Genomic DNA, 23,096 nt, shown 5'->3' on the forward strand with positions numbered 1-23,096 from the left:
TATAAGCAACACAAAACAGACTAATACACCTGTGGTTGAACAAGTTGGGTTAATTACTTGTGGTGGCAAGGGAGAATGCACACCATGAAGAACCATGGGGCATCTCAATAAGAATTTATTAGACAGGACTTACTGTAGGACTTGGATTTATGTTAAATGATTCAGTGGAAGGTTAAAAGAAGGGGGCCGTACTCTGGATTAGATGCTGTGGGGTAACTGGGGTGATTCTTTTACTGGTTTTCTTAATAAATCTCATTTAAGGAGGAAGGAATAAATGGAGGCTAAAGCTTTAATTGGTGAAGGAATTGTGGTCACTCTTATTAGCTAGGAAAGGAGGATGTTTAGTCATCTTGTGGTTTGGGGAGTGTTGATGTTTTTATTTTTGTTTTTGTCTTGACCCATCATGGTCAGTGTCCTAGTCTGATGTTGATGTTCTGTTTAACAGGAGAACATGAAGGCTTAGTTGTGAGGGTCAGGTCTTAGCAACATCAAGACTCTGCTGATACCAGACCAGCTTCTAGCTTTCAGGGCTGCTCTTGTTTTTTTTGTTACTGTGGTTTGTCACTTGTTCTTGTGAGTAAAAGTGGTGCCCATTTAAAAAGAGTCTAGTTCAGTTTGCAACTCAATCTCACAAGTGCTTTTCCTCAAGATAACTTTTATATTTCACTGTGCAACAGAAGTGCTTTACGAATACTTGCCATTTGGCCACGTGGGGTATTAAAAAGTCTTGTAGCAGGCTGAATAGCAGTCTCACAGAAGATATGTCCATATCCTAAGCCCTGGAACCTGCCAGTGTTACCTTAATTGGACAAAGGTTCTTTGCGGATATAATAAAGATCTTGAGATGAGATCATTTAGGGTTATTCAGGTGGGTTCTAAATCCAGTGACAAGTGTCCTGATGGGAGAGAAAATACACAGAGACAGAAGGAGAGAAGACACAGAGAGTCAGTGTGATCATGGAGGCAGAGATCGGAGTGACATGTCTATAAGCCAAGGAATGCCTGGAGCCACCAAAAACAAAGAGGGAAGGAATGGATTCTCCCCTTGCAGCCATTGGAGGGTGTGTGTGGCCTTGCTAATAGTACCTTGACTTTGGACTACTGGCCTCCAGAAGTCAGAGAATAAATGTCTGTTGACAAGCCATGAAATCTGCATTAATTTGTTATTGCAGCCTCAGAAAACTAATACTTATACTCAAGGGTTAAGATTTAATGATCAGTTTTTACTGGTTTATGGAGGGCATTTTAAAGTGAGACTGGCATCTTTTATTACAAGCATGTGATGGTAGAGAATATCTGATGAGTACAGTTTGTTGATGTCTTTGTTTTTGTTTTTAAAAAAGCATTTGTTAGCATTTAATGAACCTCTCTCCATGTGGCTTCAAACCACTGGGACAGAGACCTTCCCTTCCCCCCAAATCTTCTCAGCTTCTCTGCTGAAGAATTTGGCCTTCATGATGACAGGCTGCTTTGGGAGCTTTCCAGAACTTTGCAGTAGCCTGATCGCATCTCATCAGAGATTGGAGCCGCTCCAGTCTTGTTTCTGACAGCATTTCCCTGTGTCTGTTCACTAACCAAGGTCCAGTTTATCAAGGTTGACAGTTAAGCAGAAGCTTTGCTTCCTCTTCAAGTGGTAATGCCTCATACCACCTTTCCCAAAGTAACCTGGGTGATATTTGTCAAAGTTGATCCTGTGGTGATACATGCCACCAGCATTACTCCTGCCTCCCAGATGCTGCTGGTGCTTGCCAATGCAGCCGTGGCTCACGTGGCCCCTAAGTTTCTAGATCTTCTCAGTCTGGATGGCATGGTGGCGGCTGAGGTGAAAGAGCACCAATGTCTTGATCTGTGGTAAGGTACCAACAGTTTTACCCCAATGCTGTTTTTGTGTCATAACTGATAATGTCAATATGGTGAAACATCAGTATTGTTATGAACAAAGTTTTGACCTTGCAGACTTATTGAAAGGGTATTTGGAGTCTGTGGACCACACTTTGAGAACCAGTGGCTGAGGGAACCTGACCCAGTTGTAGAACCCAGATAGAAGATGAAGAACTTTCTTCTTTGAGACTCTATGTGGAGTACAGGATATTGAAATCACTATGTTCTTTTTCACTGCCATCTCAGATATAAAGTGTAGCAGGGTGCCTTGTGTACATGGTATTTGTTGAATTAGAACTTTTTATTTACTATTACGAACATTATGGTACTTGAATAAATGAGCAAGTAAGAATGATTTCTCTCATCATTGAAGAGAGATCTATAAGTAAGAGAGTAGATCTTTTACTTATAAGTGACCGAAAGCAAACTCAAGACTAACTTTCTCTTCTGCTCACTCAAGATAATTGGCTGTTGCTTTTAGAGATTTACCTATCAAGGTAGCAGCACTTACTATTGGTGCTTTACTTGTCTTTTGGTGAGGTCTGCTGGTCTACCCGCGTTCTTTAACTATCATGGTTTCTCTTTTGGAACCTATAAAATTTATTTTTTTGTTTATGGTTCTATTTTTCCACCAAATTAAGTCTAGGAGGTCCATGAGCCTTTTCTTTCCCCTCCATGCTTCCCACCGTGTGTGCATGCACACACACTCAAAGGCACAAATGCACCTTTCACTTAGTTATGTAGTTGTTTGTCAGCCTTTTCCTGGAATCTGGTTCTATCATTCATTGCAGAATTATAAATTTTGATATTGAAGGGTTTGCATTAGTTTATTTATAGCAGAACTGAAGAGGACAAAATATAGTAAGGGCTTTAGTTTATATCTTAGTGTTGCCTATAAAAAGTAGTTTTAAACTTACTAATGTTTAAAAAAAAACACTTGTATTCTCATTTAATTGTTTTGGAAAGTGCCATAGTGCTGAGAAGGGAGATCCAGCCCTGCAACTGCTAGTGTGAAAATGAGTACTGGGCCTAGAAAAACATAAAAAGAAGCTATCTTGCTTTCCTTAGAAAGGATAGAAAGTACTGGTTCCCAGAGATGCACAAAGATGAGAGGCCGCACACATGAAATCACTTAGTGGGTGGACAGAGTGAAGGTGTTCTTAGGAAAAACCACCACAACAAAAACTGGTATTGCAAAACCATTACTGTGTAAGCAATTTAAGTACTTAATAATACTAGGTTTTTTTTTTTGTTTTTTTTTTTTCCCGATTGGCTTGGGGCTACTTGACAATCAGAAGGAGAAATCAGGCTTGTTTTTTATTTTTTTCCAGTAGGAAATGTGAAGTAATTGAATTGATGCTGTGTTCTGTATGTAATGAGAGAATGGATCTTGCCTTGGTTTATTGCACCTTGGTGAGGTGGGAATCATCTGTCCATTGGCCGTGTGGCTAGGCTGGCATCTTGTGGGCATTGCCCTGTGAAGGTACTTAGGTTGTAATTTCTTCACTGCTGAGTTATTTACTATTCATCCACTTAACACAGTATATGGCTTTGTTAACATCTGTTGTTTTCTGTTGTCTTCTCTTTCTCTTGGACTTTGGGAGTTTATATTTAAATTATTTCTTGTACATTTTTAAATGTATTCCTTGCTGGAGGCAGCAAAGTGGGTACGCTCAATTCATTATTTTTAACTGGAAATATCTGCCTTTGTTTAGCCTTTGGCCTTGAATTGTACCTCAGCTGTTTTCTTAAATCCCTGAAACCTGTACCTGTTTACATTAGAAAATATTATTTGCATTCCATTTTCCCCATTCAAATCTATACCCCTGTATTAGTCTGTTTCTATTGCTGATAACAGAATACCTGAGACTGAGCAATGTCTGAAGAAATGAAATTTATTTCTTACAGTTTAGAGGCTAGGAAGTCCAAAGTCCAGGGAACACAGCTGGTGAGGACCTTCTTGTTGGTAGTGACTATAGCAATGCAGCATACCTCATGATGAAATGGTTGAGCGAGAGAGAGAGCTAAGCTTCTCAGTTGCTCTCCTTTTTAAGCTATCAGAACCATGCCCATTACTCCATGAATGGATCAATCCATTCTCAAGGACACATTCTTCACAGTCTAATCACCTCTTTAAGGCCCCACCTTTCAATAACCATCACAAGATTTCCCATCCTGTAAACACTGTCAGAGTGGGGATTAAGTTTCTAATACATAAAACTTTGGGGACACATTCAGCCAATAGCAACCCTCTGTAGTATTTCTTACACTGTATTCTGTATGTTTTCCCCAGTGCACATGAGTTTTGAGCTTTACTTTTTATAGTTTGTATTATGGAAAAATATGTGTATAGGCATGTTAAATATGCCATTTCATACCATTTGCTGGTATGCTTTGAGGGTGGATTTGGGCATCCAGTCCCTCTCTGATCTAGTGAAAATCACATACTTCTCACTGTTAGGAGATTACTACGTCTACCGGTGATCAGTTTCTAACTTGCTGGAGTCAGAAGACACCTCAATTTATATGACTGGATGGCTGGCAGCATAGTGGTCTTTGGTAATGTGTTACAACTTCTTACCAGTCTGGGCTCTTATTGAAATAACTCAGTACCAGGTAGCTTTAGGAGTGACAGAGAACACAGTGAAACATTTTAAAAACCTATTTAGAGTTAGACATTGGCACATTTAAATGGTTGGTATTGCCAAATGCATCCAATTCCGAAAGAAGTGAAATAAATGTTCATTAGCTCATTAGTGAAATGAAGGAAACATGGTGCATATAAGGGTGAGTTGTCATGGGAAATTACACGGAAATGAAAAATGTTAATCTTAAATTGGTTTTGCTCTGCATGCTGACTTTTAAAATGTGACAGGTTACATTGGCAGATGGATCTATGAAGACTGTGACCTTTGCAAGGAAGCATGCAGTACATTTGACAATTGAGTGAATGTATCAGGAAATAAATGAGTGAGGTACTTTGTTTAATTAAGGGATTGGTGACCAGCTAACTGAAAAAGATTAAAGAGGAATTTATGCTAAGCCTTGGTATCTGTGTCGAGTTATGAAAACTGAAGCATCTATTTAGTTAAGTACAATATCTGAAAGCAGTGCCTGAGTATCTTGGTTTGCTTATGTAGCAGGTGGTAGCAAAGAATGCACTGACTTTCTCACACCCCTCCCTAAGTACTATTTAAAATTTAAATATATAACTGTAACATCAAAAAAAAAAATAATGTGACTTTAGAGCTACTTATATGCTCTACTTTTTTGTCACTTTCTCAACTTGTCTGCATATTTGTAGTTTTAATGCAATATCATAAAAATTGATTTTTTCTTACATTTTGAGGTATAATTTTCATATTGCATAGGTGCAGATTTTAAACAACTTCCTCTGTGCCCTGTCCAGCTCCCTAACATCCTCTCACACAATCACTGTTATTTCATTGACCAAAGCTTAGCTTTTCCTATTTAAGAACATCATATAAATATAATCATATAGCATGTACTCTTTTATGTGTGATTTCTTATGTTCAACATACTGTTTTTAAAATTCATTCATGTTAATGGAAATATCAGTAGTTAATTCATTTTCAGTGCTTCATTATATTTTATTGTGTAAGCATACAATATCTGTTTACTTGTAGGTGGACGTTTGGATTATTTTTAGTCTTTGGATAGTATGGATAAAACTGTGTAGACATTCATGTACAAATATTTTATGGAAATATGTGTTCATGTCTGGGTAAACACCTGGGTATGGAATTGCTGGGTACATGTATGTTTAACTTTAAAGCAGTAGTTCTCAATTGTAGGTGATTTAGCCCGCCCAAGAACATTTGCAATGTCTAGAAACATTTTTGATTATCTCAACTGAGTGTGGAAGGGTGGAGGTCAAAGATACTGCTGCCCATCGTACAATGCACAGAATAGTTCTCCACAACAAACAAGTGTCTGGTCCAAAATATTAGTAGTGCTGAGGTTGAGAAATTCTGCTTGAAACAAAACTGTGAAACCTTATTCCAAAGTGGTTGTGTTCTTATATATACATTGGTAATTATCTGATAGTTCCAGATGCTACGTATATTTTCGAAAATTTGGTATTATTAGTCTTTTTAATTTAGACATTCTAGTGGTGTCCTGTTGTGGTTATAATTTGCTTTTCCTGATGACTAGTGATGTTAAGCATCTTTTCATGTTTCATCTTTTCATTCCTATTTTCTGCAAAAGTTTCTGTTCGAGTCTTTTGGCCCTTAAAAAAAAAAAGGATTTTTTTCTTTTTTTTTTTTTTTAATTTAAATTTTATTTTGTCGATATGCATTGTAGCTGATTATTGCTCCCCATCACCAAAACCTCCCTCCCTTCTCCCTCCCCCTCTCCCCCCCAACAATGTCCTTTCTGTTTGCTTGTTATATCAACTTCAAATAATTGTGGTTGTTATATCTTCTTCCCCCCCCCGGTTTGTGTGTGTGTGTGTGTATGTGTGTGTGTGAATTTATATATTAATTTTTAGCTCCCTCCAATAAGTGAGAACATGTGGTATTTCTCTTTCTGTGCCTGACTTGTTTCACTTAATATAATTCTCTCCAGGTCCATCCATGTTGTTGCAAATGGCAGTATTTCATTCGTTTTTATAGCTGAGTAGTATTCCATTGTGTAGATGTACCACATTTTCCGTATCCACTCATCTGATGATGGGCATTTGGGCTGGTTCCAACTCTTGGCTATTGTAAAGAGTGCTGCGATGAACATTGGGGAACAGGTATACCTTCGACTTGATGATTTCCATTCCTCTGGGTATATTCCCAACAGTGGGATGGCTGGGTCGTATGGTAGATCTATTTGCAATTGTTTAAGGAACCTCCATATCATTTTCCATAGAGGCTGCACCATTTTGCAGTCCCACCAACAATGTATGAGAGTTCCTTTTTCTCCGCAGCCTCGCCAGCATTTATCGTTCATAGTCTTTTGGATTTTAGCCATCCTAACTGGGGTTAGATGGTATCTCAATGTGGTTTTGATTTGCATTTCCCGGATGCTGAGTGATGTTGAGCATTTTTTCATATGTCTGTTGGCCATTTGGATATCTTCCTTAGAGAAATGCCTACTTAGCTCTTTTGCCCATTTTTTAATTGGGTTGCTTGTTTTCTTCTTGTAAAGTTGTTTGAGTTCCTTATATATTCTGGATATTAATCCTTTGTCAGATGTATATTTTGCAAATATTTTCTCCCACTCTGTTGGTTGTCTTTTAACTCTGTTAATTGTTTCTTTTGCTGTGCAGAAGCTTTTTAGTTTGATATAATCCCATTTGTTTATTTTTCCTTTGGTTGCCCGTGCTTTTGGGGTCGTATTCATGAAGTCTGTGCCCAGTCCTATTTCCTGAAGTGTTTCTCCTATGTTTTCTTTAAGAAGTTTTATTGTCTCAGGGTGTATATTTAAATCCTTAATCCATTTTGAGTTGATTTTAGTATACGGTGAGAGGTATGGATCTAGTTTCATTCTCCTGCATATCAATATCCAGTTATCCCAGCACCACTTGCTGAAGAGGCAGTCCCTTCCCCAGTGAATAGGCTTGGTGCCTTTGTCAAAGATCAGATGGCAGTAAGTGTGTGGGTTGATTTCTGGATTCTCTATTCTATTCCATTGGTCAGTGTGTCTGTTTTTATGCCAGTACCATACTGTTTTGATTATTATATCTTTGTAATATAGCTTAAAGTCAGGTAGTGTTATGCCTCCAGCTTTATTTTTTTTGCTGAGCATTGCTTTGGCTATTCGTGGTCTTTTATTGTTCCATATAAATGTCTGAATAGTTTTTTCCATTTCTGAGAAAAATGTCTTTGGAATTTTGATGGGGATTGCATTGAATTTGTATATCACTTTGGGTAGTATGGACATTTTCACTATGTTGATTCTTCCAATCCAAGAGCATGGAATATCTTTCCATCTTCTTGTATCCTCTCTAATTTCTCTCAGCAGTGGTTTGTAGTTCTCATTATAGAGATTTTTCACCTCCTTGGTTAACTCAATTCCTAAGTATTTTATTTTTTTGGTGGCTATTGTAAATGGGCAGGCTTTCTTGATTTCTCCTTCTGCATGTTCACTATTGGAGAAAAGAAATGCTACTGATTTTTGTGTGTTGATTTTGTATCCTGCTACTGTGCTGAAATCATTTATCAATTCCAACAGTTTTTTTGTAGAGGTTTTAGGCTGTTCGATATATAGGATCATGTCATCTGCAAACAGGGACAGTTTGACTTCATCTTTTCCAATCTGGATGCCCTTTATTTCCTTCTCTTCTCTGATTGCTCTGGCTAGTACTTCCAACACTATGTTGAATAGGAGTGGTGAGAGTGGGCATCCTTGTCTAGTGCCTGTTCTTAAAGGAAAAGCTTTCAGCTTTTCCCCATTCAGGATGATATTGGCAGTGGGTTTGGCATATATGGCTTTAATTATGTTGAGACACTTTCCCTCTATACCTAACTTATAGAGGGTCTTTGTCATGAATGAGTGCTGAACTTTATCAAATGCTTTTTCAGCATCTATAGAGATGATCATATGGTCCTTGTGTTTGAGTTTATTAATATGGTGTATCACATTTATTGATTTGCGTATGTTGAACCAACCTTGCATCCCTGGGATGAATCCCACTTGATCGTGATGAATAATTTTTCCTATATGTTGCTGTAAGGGATTTTTTTCTTTATAGAATCTGGTTAAATCCTTTGTCAAATATATTATTGCATATATTTTCTGTCTGTGGCTTTTTTTTTTTTTTTATGGTGTCTTTTGAGAAATTTTTAACTTTGGAGTCCAGTTTATCATTTTAATTTCTTTTTGGCTAGTGGTTTTTGTGCCTTATGAAGGCTTTGCCCATAGCAAGATGTCACTAACATACTATACTTGACTATTTTGTAGGAATTTTATAGTTGTAGCTTTTATGTTCTATTGTAATTAATTTTTAATATGTTGTGTGAGGTGGGGAGGATTGAGATGTATTTATTTCCATGTGGATTTTCACTTCTTATAGATCATGTTTTTCACAAGATTGTCCTTCCTCCAAGACTGTCCTTCCTCCAATGAATAACTTTAACTCAAGCCTAAACTCAGTTTATCTGTTTATTTGGGTCCATTTTAACACTTCCTATTATGGTCCATGTGATCTCTATCCTTATTGCCGGTATCATTTACTGCCTTAATTACTGTGGTTCACAGTGAGTCATGGAAACAGGTAATATGAGCCTTTCAACTTTATTCTTCCTCAGTATTGTTGCCTATTGTTTTGCCTGTGCTAAATCTTCTGGATTTTCATATAAATTTTAGAAGATGCTTGTAAGTTTCTATAAAAAACACGTTGGGATTTTAACTGCAATATCATCGATCAGTTTGAGGAGATTTGATGTCTTAACAGTGTTGACTTTTCCAGTTTATGAGCTTGCTGTATCTCTTCATTTGTTTCTTTAGAGTTTCAATTCTGACAGCAGTGTTTTGGAGTTTTGGAGCAAGGTCTTAGAGTTTCGTATTTGTTTCTTAAGTGTTTTATGATTTCTGATAATATGTCAGTGTTACTTGGGAAATATTTATTTTCAAATTGTTTGTTGCTGGTACAAGAAACCTTGAATACAGTTAATGTTTGTGTTTTGATTTTTGTATCCTGTAAAATAGGTAGATTTACTTGTTAGTGCTATTAGGATTTATTTTTTGGTGGGCTCCTTAGGATTTTCTGCATAAACAACCATGTTATCTGGGTCTAAAGACCATTTTATTTTCTCCTTTCCAATCTGTATGTGGTTTATTCATTTTTCTTGCCTTATTTCAGTGGTTAGGAGCTTTAATATATAATATTGAATAAAGAGTGGTAAGAGTGAATATTCTTGCTTTTTTCCACATCTTAGGAGAAATGCATTTATTATTTTACCATTAAGTATGATTTAGAATGTATTATTCCATTTTTGCCTACCCAAGGGTCTTCTTAGGTTCACGTAAACATTTGGTGGTGGAAGACTTGATTGCCATACTTGGCTTCAGGGCAGACTCAGGCATGCCTCTTCTGTGGGAGCCATTACTGCATTACATGGGTTTATCTTTGGTTCCCAGGTGAGAGTTTCAGGTACAAGGAGACAAGATCCACATTGAGTGGATGGGAGAACCATCCTGGCATAGAAGCTTCATGCCCTCAGAAGCTGCTATCTCTTGTAACAACGCTACAGCTATCTCTTACAGGGTTTCTGTAGGGGACATGTTCATTACAAGAAAGCCTGAATTTGTACTTCCTATCATATTATTGATAGTTCTTCAAGTCCAGATTCATTCTACCAATGAGACGTCATTTTTACTATAAGCATAAAGCTTGTGGACATGCTACTGTTATCAGGTTGCCAAGGACATAGAGCTAGAAAGTTAACCAAAGTCTTTTTACCTACCTCATAGTTGTCTTTCATCAAATTGAGGAAGTTCCCTTCTATTCCTTCTTTGTTGAGTGCTTTTCTTTTTTAAATTATGAAGGGGCATAATTTAGTCAAGTGCTTTTTGTACATGTACTAAGATGATTTACAGTTTTTCTCCTTTAATTGGTTAATATGCTGAATTACATTTATCAATTTTTGCATTCCTGCGTAAGACCCAAATCGGTCATTCTGTACTATCCTTTTTATATATTGCTTGGTTCAATTTTCTAGTATTTTGTTAAGAATTTTTGCTTTAATGTTCATGAGTGAAACTGGTCTATAATTTTTTTTTTTTTTTTGACTGGTAAGGGGATTGCAACCCTCAGCATGGTGGTGTCTGCACCACGCTCAGCCAGTGAGCGCACCGGCCATCCCCATATAGGATCCGAACCTGCGGCCTCGGTGTTACCAGCAGCGCACTCACCCATGTGAGCCATGGGGCCGGCCCTATAATTTTTTTTTTATAATGTCCTTTGCAGGTTTTGATGTAAGGGTTATACTTGCCACATAAGAGGAATTGGATGTTTTTGTGTAAGATTGTTTTACCCTTAAGAGCTTGGTAGAATTCACCATTGAAGCCAGTGGTACCTGGAGAATTTTTGTCAGAAAGTTTTTAATTTTGAATTCTTTAGTATATATAGGGATATTAAAATTTTTTTCTTATGTTAAAGTCAGTTGTGATTTCTAGTTACTTGACTACTTAATCTTAAGTTGTATGGATAGTTTAGATAATTTCAGTTTACCTGTCTTCAGGTTTATTGGTTTTTTTTTTTTTTCTACTGTGTCTGATTTACAGTCAATTCTTTCTGAACTTTTGATTTCAGAAATTTTGTTTTTTCCATTTTTTTCCTTCACGATTCCAGCCTCTTTTGAAATACCCATCTTTTTAATCTACTAAATCCATTTGTCTTCTCCTTATGCAGTATTGCACTATCTTGATAATGGAGATTTTTCAGAAGTCTTGGTACCTGGTAAAGAAAATTATCTCACCTAATTCTTCAAGAATGCTGTGTTTATTCTTAGACCTTTGTAATTCCATACAAATTTTATTTTTTAATTTTATTTTTAATTGCAACATAATTGATTATCATATTTGTGGGGTACAGAATTGACTATCAGTATTTACGTACAATACGTGATGATCAAATCAGTATAGTTGACATATTCATTGTTATAAACTTACTCATTCTTTGTGTCCATTAACCAATTTCTCCCTAACCCTCCTCCCACTCCCCTTCCCCTTCTAACAACTATAGCTCTGATCTCTCCTTCTGAAAGTTCCATGTCTTATTGTGTTTGCTGTTTCTTTTTTAGCCCCATTTATGAGTGAGGACATGCAGTATTTCTTTTTCTGTGCCTGGCTTATTCACTTAACATAATTTTCTCCAAGTTCATCCATGTTGTTCCAAATGGCAGAATTTCATTCTTTTTTATGGCTGAGTAGTATTCCACTGTGTATATATGCCGTATTTTCTTTATCCAGTCATCTGTCGATGCACATTTAGGTGGATTCCATATCTTGGCTTTTATAAATAGAGCTGCAGTAAACATGGGAATGCAAATATCTCTTTGACATGATGGTTCCCATTCTTTTGGGCATATACCCAATAGTGGGATTGCTGGATCATCCATAGAAATTTTAGAATCAGCTTTTCAATTCTTACCTAAAAATCTATTTGGATTTTTATTGGCATTACACTATTATTTCTTTAGTTTTACTCCCCTTAGGTTTAATTTGCTGTTTTTTTCCTAGCTTTTAGACAAGGAGTTTTTTAGTTATTTAGGTTTCTAGTTACTGAATTGATAACTTTAATTATTTAATCTTTGTTTCCTTAGTAGTTACATGCTCTTATGATTTTTTTAGTAATTACTCTAAATATTAAGATATATCACTTTATCAAAGCTTAATATTTATTGTTAATTGCATTTTTACCCTCTTCCTGGGCAATGCAAGGACCTCGGAAATATTTTCACATCTTCCTGACTTATACACTACAGTTTTTGAGTATTTTAATTCTGTTTATTTTAAACTAAGAAGATACTATTATTGTTGTTTTAAACAGTTATTTTACCTCACTCTCACCGTTTTGCTCTCTCAATTCTTCGTACATATTTTCAATTTAAAATTCTAAAGAATTCTTTTGTTATTTTCTTTAATGACATACTGGAAGTGATCAATTCTCTTAGCTTTGCTTTGCCTGGAAATTTTTTTACCTGCCTTCTTGAGGGATATTTTTGCTGAGTTAAATATCTTTTTTTTTTTGAATATAGATACCTTGTTTGGCAGTAATTATTTTTCAGAGCTTTGAAAATGTATTTTAATCGTCTTCTGGTTTCTTTTTTCTTTTCTGTTGAAATGCCAGCTCTCAATCTATTTGTTGTTTCTTTGAAGGAAATAGTCCACTTTTCTCTGAATGCTCTTAAATTTTTGTCTTTATCTTTCATATTCACTAAACTTCCCATGTTTTGTTAGATGTAGATTTCTTTAAATTTTTTTTCTTTTAATTTTCATAGAAATTCATGAATCTGCAAGTTGATGCTTTTCAGCAGTTTTGAAAAATTCTAGGCCATTATCTTTTAAAATATTTCTTCTGGTCCATTCTACTTTCTGTCTTTCTGAGATTCCAATTATAAAGTGTTAGACTTTATTGCTGTGTCCTCTGTTGCTTGCCTTCTCTTCTGTGTTTTTCACCTCTTTTTTTCTCAATGGTTCATTCTGGATATTTACACTGACCTATCTTATAATTTATTGATTTTTTTTTTTTTTTAGCTGTGTCCAATAGGCTGTTAAACCCATCCATAGAGCACAGAGGCCTGTGGACGGCGGAGGGGGCGGACCCGAGGCGGGGCGGGCCGGCACTGACAGGCCTTCGCCACCGAAATCGCCTTCAGCTGGAGGTGCCGAGCTCAGGCGGCGATACATGGCCTCGACATGGGAGGCGCGCTGCCCACACCCGGAGCTCGGCGCCCCGCCTGAGCGCGGGCGCCTCAGCCTGCACGTCCTCTCCCCTCTGGCCGCCAGCCCGCAGACATGACCGTGAAGCCTCCTCCTGGAATGGGATTTGCTTGAACATTTTCTTCATGGAAGCGATGTCCCCCCAGCAGGAGACTCTAGTGGGGGCAGCCGGGGCACTCCTCTTCCCTGACAGGAGTGTCTCTCATCGCCGGATGCCCCGGCACCAAGGTGAGGATGCTGAGCGGGGTCTCGTGCCCTTGGCTGCCGCTGCCGCAGCTCCCTCTCCCCGCGCACGCCCTCTGAGCCCGCCACCGTGTCACGTGAGCTGGATGCTGTCACGGGGCTTTAATGCTGGAGGCTTGTGGCCCTCGGTGTTCCATTCAGGGCCTTCGCGTGTTCTGTTGCCCCTGACGACGACCGCACTGCTGTCTCTCGGTTCACTCCGGTACCAGCTGCCTTATTGATCTCTGAAGTCTTAACCCGTCTCCAAAGTATTAACCCGTCTCTGAAGTCTTAACCCGTCTCCGAAGTCTTAACCCGTCTCCGAAGTCTTAACCCGTCCCTGAGCGACCCGCAGCCTCCCTCCCCGTCTCCACCCGCCGCAGGATCGGCAGCCCGGCTCCTCCCTCAGTCCGGGCCTGGGGCCTGGACTGGGGGGGTCACCTTCCCCCAGCCCCTCTGCGTGCTTGGACCCTGAGTCCCCTGAGGTTGTCTGGGCGCGCATCGCCCCTTGGCAGGGTCATCTCCGAAGTCATCAGGACCGCCGGCATCTGCGTGGGCGCAGCAGCCAGCCACTTAGAAGGTAGGTGGACGGGCTCAGCCCCCTCATCTAGCCGCGGAGGTGCGGCTGCTGCTCTACGGTAATTTGGGGAGGGGAGGTGTTCCCGTGCCCTGCTGGATGGTCCTGGATCAGCCGCAGGTCTCCGAAGTGGTGGTCAGAGTTTGGAGGTGCGACTATGGATGCTAACGGTCGACATTCGGGTACATGGAGGTTTGGCTTGGGTTAGAGCCGGGCTGTGTGGGAGCCGGGGGCTGTGTCAGGGTGTCGCGAGGGCCGAGGTGGGGAGCCTTCGCCCTGCACTCGTCCCCTGGCCCTCGGGACTTGGGCAGAGCTGGAGAGGGATCTCGGTGTCTGTGTGGGGGTGGGGGTGGCACGTGTTCCCTGTCAAAGCTGGGAGGAGGGATGTGGGCAACTACTTGTAGCGTTGCCATTCCGATCAACATGGCCGCGGTGTGGCGGGAGCATTCCGATCGGGGTCGGGTTTCCTTGGAACGGTTCCCTGAGCAAGTGCACGTGGGCCGCTCTTAGACACTGATTTAGATGTTTCTAGCCGTGTCTGCCACCATCCCCGCCCCCTCACTCCAAGCACAAAACCTTACAATATTGGATATTTGGCCATTTTTGTTCCTCATCATGGCGGTGCTCTTCCAGCTTCTCTGGAAAGAAGATGCGATTGGAGGGATCATGTAGCTCTTACTTAGGAAATATCTTAAGGCATTGCACCTATACCTCTAGCTCCCTGCTTGTACTGATCTTACTGTCTTTCATAAATCTTCCCAACAGGATCGTGGGTCGGCTGGAGGTCAGTTGAAGAGAGGTGAGATCTGTACGCTGTCTAGGAGTGTATGTAAGTTCCCAAGGACCTTAATCGTGTCGCAGAGCCATCTAGGGGTGTCGTGAGCTTGATGATGTATGGGCTGTAGTGCCGGCTCAGCCTTTGATGTATTCAAGCTGCGGTTTGTCCTTGTCGCTTTTCCCCTTCAGAGATGGAAGGGGGGAGAGAGAGAGAGAGAGAGAGAGAGAGAGAGAGAGAGAGAGAGAGAGTGTGTGTGTGTGTGTGTGTGTGTGTGTGTTCAAGTCTTCCTAAATAACACGTATGAATTTAGTGCTACATTTGGGAAAATAAATGAATGTTAAGTAATTGACAGAGGTTTTAAAGCATTTTTTATTTTTGTAAACTTACAGAATTGGGAAAAAATAAGACATTTTCCTGAACAGTTCTGAGTGTTATTAAGCATACTGGTAAAGGGGGAATAATTAAAGAATAGCATCATTTATCAAGTAGTACTTGCCCAATAAATAAAAGGTTGCTTTGCCCTTTTCCCACTTTTTTACTCAGTGTAAATGTAAATTGATAATGTTGCTCACCTGCTTAAAATTTTGTAGTGGCTTTCGGTCACATTTATAACAACATTTAGACCTCTTTTCGTCCTCATTTGTGTGTTCTCTAGCCACGTGGGCCTTCTTTCTCATACATCAAATCATCAAATGCATTCCTGTTTTGAGGCCATGGTGTCTTTGCAGTGTTGACTGTTTCATGTTGTTCAGACCTTAGGTTCTCCCACAGGGCTGTCCCGACTACCTAAATGGAAGTTGCCCCACAGTCATGCTCTGTACCTTCTGCTTTATTGTCATCTCAGCATTCATCCTTGTTTGATATTTTATTTACTTGCTTTTCATCTGTTACCTGTATCTCTCCCCAGATTGTGAAAATATTGAGATAGGGACCTTCTCTATATTGTTCAAGGCTACCTCCCTGTGCCTAGAGTAGTGCTTGCTACATATTAGGTGTTTCATCAATGCTAGTCAGGTTATGTACAGTGGTGAACAAGGCAGATATGATTCCTGTCCTCAGAATTTATGGTTTAGAGCAGGGTCAGCAAACCTTTTCTTAAAGGACCAGGTAATATTTTAGGATTGCAGGACATACCTACTCTGTTGCAGTTCCTCAGCTCTGCCATTGTAGCACTGTGAACAATATGCATATGAATGGGCTTGTGTGTTCCAGTAAAACTTTATTTAGAAAAACATGCTGTTATTCCCTGTTGTGTAGTTTCCTGACCCCTGGTCTAGAGCAGTCCTGTTGAGTGGAACTTTGTGCATTGATGGAACTGTTCTTTATTTATAATGTCCCGTTTAGTAGCCACTGTGCTACATATGGCTCTTGAAATGTGGCTGGTTCAACTGAGGAGCTAAAATTTTTCAACAGCTTCATTGAGGTATAATTGACATACAGCTAACTGTACATATTTAAAGTATTGTAAATTTATGAGTTTTGACATAAGTTTGATGCATGTGAAACCATCTCCACAGTCAAGGTAAGGGATATATTCATCATCCCTCGAAGTTCCGTCCTGTCCCTTTCTAATCCCTTTAGTCTCTCCCCATTCCCAGGCACCCACGGGCCTGCTTTCTGTTGCTGTAGGTTAATTTGCATTTTCAAGACTTTTATATAAACGGAATCAGACTTTACATTTGCCTGGCTTCTTTTGGTTTGAGATTCATCTGTGGATTTGCATGTACTGATAGTTCATTTCATTGCTGAGTAGTATTCTACTGTAGAGATAGACCACAGTTTGTTTATCTATTCACCTATTAGTGGACATCTGGATTATTTCCAGGTTTTGGCTATTACAAATAAAGCTACTGCTGCTGGAGGCCATTGCTGCAAGCTGTTGCTGCCGGTGTCCCCAGGATGTCCTGGGAAGCCACCACCACTGCTGCTTCTGCTGCTACTGCTGAGGACTGCCAATGGCTCCCGGGATCTTTCCCAATTACCTAGTGTGGACCTGTGTGTGAGGGGTCTATGACCCAGTCTGTACAATGGCTTTGAAGTGTCTGAGCCCTAGCCCTGACAGTACAAGTGGAAACTTAGTATAACTAAAATAATGAAATGTTTTGGCTTTAGTTATGAATTGCCTAGCCACACAATTGGTGTTGTCACGTAGCTTTACCATTGCCTGTGTCGGCAGGAATCCAACAATAACCCCAACCAGACAATTGGTGTAACTACTGCTGTAACAATACAGTACAGGTAGTAGGAATCAAGCCAAGGTCTGAAGGCGAAACAGAATCCTGCAAAAAATTTAGACTATAGCTTGATGCATATGAACAAACTGCCACTTTTTTTGTAGTAAAATCAATGCAGTATTCCATTACTGAGACTCTTCACATCGGGAGGTGCTGCTATATCCTGCTATACAAATACTTGTCTTCCAAATTTCCTTTCTCCCTGCAACCTGTGCAGTTACATTAGCCTCAGGATGTTAGATTCCTGAGGTTCCGAAGAGGTGTGACTAATAGAAATAGTGAGATGAGACTAGCAAGATAGAATATATAAACTAGGTGATTGAAATCACTAGGGTTGGGAGAGATTAGACTCTTCTGGAAATCTGACAGCTGTGGGCTGTTTCTCTAGAAGAAAAGCACCAAATAAATATACATCATGCAAAAAATGTTATACAAGTAACCTGGCCTGAAACTGATTCATGGTTAATAACTCCTGATCAATATGTTTGATATTCTCTGTTTCTTAACCCATTTGTTTCTTGTCTTTGATCAGTGTTTTAAATAATTGTTTCAGCTGCTGTCTCAGCTGTGGTAAGAAGATTTGGGTGTACAGACTCCGTATGTGAGCCAAAAGATTAATGAGGGGAACAGAAACACTAAGGCCAGAGCAGTGATGACAACAGTAAGTTGGGAGAGATCCCTGGGGCCATTGTGAATTTGTGGGATAAGAATTGTGCCAAAGAATTTCAGTATCCCCTTCCCACTGGATGATTCCTCCTCTATTCCTATGCTAGGATGTAGGTTTTATTTTACTAGCCAAGAAACAGTTCCTTTATGAGTCATGTAATGAGATACTGACACTGAGCCAGCTGGTTAGTTTTATATGGTTCCTATTAGAGCAACATCCAGTTCCCAAGCATGACTGCCCTAGGCCCACCCACAGACATGGGTGAGACTTCTGGTTAGGATAGGGCGAAAGGGTATAGCAGGAAGAATGGCTTTAGTGTGACACAGCCTGAACTTCCCTCATGGCTATTTGTGGTTATATTGTTAATTTTACTCATCTGTCTCTAGTGGCAGGCTCTCTGGCTGTATCTAGAGATATTAAGATTGAATTTAGAGAGTAATTATCTGGACAATCCAAACCTCATTCACCACAAATTTTAGGTCATTGGAAACAGAGTACCTGACTTATCGAGTTTATCTTCTATTAATATACCACCTAGAAGAGAAAAAATGATTTTTTTCTTTTTTTTAAAAAAAGTTACACTAAAAAAGCCTATTTGGAGGAAGAGATTCCCAAATGTGCAAATATTTCAATGTAGAACAAAATTTAAAAGCTGATTAAATGTTTATGTAAAAATTTAGTCTCTATGCCTTCACTTTAACAGTTTTTTTCTTCTCGTTTACTGGATCTTTCCAAGTACTGTCTTTCCTTGAAGCTCAGTTTGGGGCCTGTCCTGCCTATGAGATAGGAATAGTAGTTCCTACCCTGATGACATTTTGGGGTATAAATGAGATAATCTATGTCCAGCCTTTAACATAGGGCCTGACACATGATAAGCAATAGTAATGGTTATGATCTTACTTTTCCCAAATACTCAGATCAACATTTAACCTGTTTATTCTCATAAGAAACACTGCCTATACCATGTTTGACACTTACTATCCCATTTTTGATGTTATAGTTTATCTCCATAATGAAATTTAGGTTCCTTACTAGGTAAAGATAGGCAATAGAAAATTTGTTGATTTGAGTTGAAAATCAACATTTACTTCCCTTATAAGCCACATGGTCTTCATTTCAATATTTTTTTCCTCACAGAAAATGGAAGCAGAAAGGAGGAGGAGTGCTCCATCTCATATCCTGGGTAAAGCCTTACAAAAGCGGCCTGGTACCAGGTGAGTGCTAAGTTTTATTTGAGGGTGCTTCAGAAAGTTCACGGAAAGATCCATATTGTTTTTTAATTCTATTCTTCCACGAAATTTTTGAAGTACTCTGGTATTATACATTGGTATGTGCTTGGAACATTATATTAGACGAAGAGTGTTTCGCATCACATTTTTTTACGTGTGGGGTTGTTTGTTTTATTAGTACCAGAATTCTCTAATTAATAATAGGAAATTTGACATTTGTTCTGAGATTATTTAATAAGATCTATTCTTTATGGGAATTATAAAGCCTTTTAGAGCTGGTATGTATGCTTGGTTGCTTCTTTGTCTTTATTATCTCCCACTTATGAATGAGGACATGCAGTATTTCTCTTTCTGTGCCTGGCTTATTTCACTTAACATAATTTTCTCCAAGCTCATCCATGTTGCTGTGAATGGCAAAATTTCATTCTCTTTTATGGCTTAGTAGTATTCCATTGTGTATATATACCACATTTTCCTTATCCAGTTATTGTTGATGGACATTTAGGTTGGTTCAGTATCTCGACTATTGTAGAAAGAGCTTTGATGAACTTGGGAGTGCAGATATCCCTTCAACATGATGATTTCCATTCCTTTGGGTTATATACACAGTAGTTGGATTGCTGGATTGTGTGGTAGTTCTATCTGTAGTTGTTTGAGGAGGCTCCATACTGTTTTCCATAATGGCTGTAAAATTTACAGTCCCACCAACAATGTAAAAGGATTCCCCTTTCTCTGCATCCTTGCCAGCATTTGTTATTCTTTGTCTTTTTGACAATAGCCAGTCTAACTGGGGTGAGATGATATCTCAGTATGGTTTTGATTTGCATTTCCCTGATGCTTAATGATGTTGAGCATTTTTTCAGGTACTGGTTGGCCATTTGTATATCTTCTTTGAGAAATGTCTATTCAGCCCCCTTACCCATTTTCTAATCAGATTTTTTTATTTTTTTACTGTTAAGCTGTTTGAGTTCCTTCTATATTCTGTTGCTGCTTTTGTTTGTTTTTTGTGGCTGACCTGTACAGGGATACAAACCCTTGACCTTGGTGTTACAACACCAAGCTCTAACCGTTGCACATTCTAGATATTAATCCCTTGTCAGATGTATAATTTGCAAATATTTTCTCCCATTCTGTATACTCTGAATTCTAATGCTTACAATTTCCTGAACCCACCATACTCTCTAATCATGGCTCAAATGTCACTTGCTTCAGAAACTCCTCTAATGCCTCATAAATAATATTCATGCTCCTATAGAACCCTGCGTATCTTTTAGTCATAGCACTCAATCACACTTCATTGGAATCACCTTATATATCATGTTCTCTTCAGTGTCCTAGCATACATCTGTTAATAAAATAATGCCTTGTACATACTTGATGTTCAATTACTATTTGTTGGATGAGTGAGTGAATGAAGGAGTGGCTCCATTTCCAAACCGAGAGAGGAATTTAGTAGGTTACCATAATAGTTTCTGACTTTCCTGACCTCCTTCAGGTAGCCAATACATAAGAGACTTTCTTGTTGATTGGTATTATTTGTGAAATTTATGCTAGTGGCAAAATTGGCAAATTTTTACCAAAATGGACTTCATTGCTTTGTTAGTCAAAAGTTTTCTCAGGCCCACATATCACTTTATTCTTTTTAAACTGCTTTCTATATTCATTAAAAACAATCAAATACATTTGTTCCTGGTACAATGTGCTAATTTTTTATGGTATGATGCTGGGAGGAAATCTTTAGGAGATTATATTGTCTCCCCACGTTCTAGTGGGCTTTGACAGGGTAAAAATTTATTTTTGTACTTGCAGGACAGCACATCCATTTAATTTCTTCATTCCAACTTTAGCATAATTTTCTAATCACAGTTCTGATTCAATTTTATCTTTCATTTTGGCACCAGCAAAGCACTCTCTCATTAATGCATGTTTATTCATCCTTCCTCACCATTGTTCATGGGATAGCAGGCTATCGTAAGACATCCTCACTGTAGTACATCTTCACTGCAAGATAAATCCCTTCTCCTGTACAGCTTGAAAGTTAGGGTTTCTCAAAGGAGTTTTGGCATTTCTTGATTGACTTTCCGTCAGAACCTTGAGAAAAAGACATATGAAGGAAGCAGAAGAATAATTGTTACTTTTAGCAGGAAGCTTAATATTACTGTGGTTAAGAAAGTTTGGACTCTGGAGCCATATTCTTCCTGGGTTTGAACCCTGGATCTTCTTACCAGCTGTGAGAATTTTTGCAGTTACTTAACCTCCTCAGGCCTCACTTTCCTCGTAAAATGGGGTGACCTCAAAGGGGATTAAAAGTGTTAATATTATAATGTATTTGGCATATTGTGATTGCTATATAAGTTTTTGTTAAATAAAATCATTAAAATATATCAATCTGTCTGGTACCCTGTCACATAATGTCTAGTTTTCTGGGTGTTCCAGGTTTAGGCTTATCTTCTCAACTTGACTGTCTGCTCTTTGAGTGAAGAGACCGTATTTTCTGCTTTTCCAAATCTAAATGTTCAGTGCTGGCTATAGAACAGATATTTTGTAAATATTAGCTGAACTGAATGATTGATTTCTTTATTCCCCTAGCTAAGTAGGTCAGCTGTCAGTTGGAATGGAAAAAGGGATGAGTCTGCAGCTGCCTGACATAGTATAACACTGCCAGTGTTGAAAAGCCACACAAAGAAATGTCAATTCTGGAGTAAGCAGCTATTTAATGTATGTTGACTTTATGCTCACACATTTACTATATCATGTATATTATCACTGCCATTAGTTTTCTGACACCTAGTTCCTAGTGTAATGGGAAGACACAGAGAGTGGATTCTAGGTCCCTGCTCTAGTGCTATATGACCCTGGTAGAGTCACCTATCCTTTCTGTGACTGGGACTTTTCCTTCATCTGTCAGTGATGGGGGAGGGGTGGATTGAAGTTGACTGAATATTTCATGTAGCCCTCAACTCTACAATTTTGTGTTCCTTTATTCTGATAGCAACTCAGCAACAAGTAGAATGGAAAACAATATGAATGGTCCTTGCAAACCCTTTTATTGCAACTCTTAATACATCTCCGAGAGTGCATCTGTCACACTGCTGAGGAATAAGTAGTATCCTCTTTCAGTGCAAAGCTCAAACATTTGCTTATGTGGGATTTTTTGTCTGTTTATTATCATAATGTTATTTTAATAGCCAGCCTACACAGTGGCACCCAGTGGTTCTCACCTCCTGGTAGTCACACCCTGGCCTAATCCCCTTCTACGTTTTTTTTTTTTTTTTTTTTTTGTCATTTTTGTGACCGGCCGCACCGCGCTCAGCCAGTGAGCGCACCGGCCATCCTTATATAGGATCCGAACCCGCGGCGGGAGCACTGCTTGGGCTCCCAGCGCCGCACTCTCCCGAGTGTGCCACGGGGTTGGCCCCTAATCCCCTTCTACGTTGCATCACAATTGATCTGTGTAACCAATAGGATTTGGCAAAAGTGATGTTGTGTGGCTTCTGAGTTTAGGTTATAAAAGAAGCTTCCCTCTTGATTGCTCTCACACTCTCTTTCTCTGATCACTTGATCTGGGGGATGCCATTTCATGAGCAGTCCTGTGGAGAGACCCACAGCAGAGGAACTGAAGCCTCCGAGTAACAGCCACATGATGAGCTTGGAAGCAGACTTTCCAATGCCAGTCAAGTCTTCAGAGATGGCAGCCCCAGATGAAAGCTTGACTGCAGCCTCATGAGAGATATGAGCCATACCCACCCAGCTAAGGAACTCCCTGATTACTGACCCTTAGAAACTGTATAAGATAATAAATATTTGTTGTTTTAAGTTGCTATGTTTTGGGGTAATTTGTTAGGCAGCAATAGACAACTAACACAGTCATCTTCAAACTATGAAGAAACTAGCTTTCTAAAATGTTTCTGTCGCATACCTTTTATGTATTCTTATAGCTGGAGGTGGAAAGATAGAAACAGATACTATTCTCATTTATAAATAAAAAATGTGATTTCTCAGATCATGTAATTTGTTGGAAAAGGGACCAGACAACATTCTTTCTTTTGAAAAACAGCTTTATTGAGATACAGTTCATACTGTTTAACTTAGCCATTAAAAGCATACA

General features: G+C 39.1%; 2 pseudogenes; one reads left to right on the forward strand and one right to left on the reverse strand.

The window, feature by feature from the left end:
- LOC134375254 (rho GTPase-activating protein 20-like) overlaps positions 1-23,096 on the forward strand; it is a 138,991-nt pseudogene that overhangs the window by 25,154 nt on the left and 90,741 nt on the right.
- LOC134374972 (large ribosomal subunit protein uL15-like) lies at positions 1,382-1,809 on the reverse strand (annotated as a pseudogene).

The sequence above is a fragment of the Cynocephalus volans genome, chromosome 4, assembly GCF_027409185.1.
Source record: "Cynocephalus volans isolate mCynVol1 chromosome 4, mCynVol1.pri, whole genome shotgun sequence".
Taxonomy (NCBI): Eukaryota; Metazoa; Chordata; class Mammalia; order Dermoptera; family Cynocephalidae; genus Cynocephalus; species Cynocephalus volans.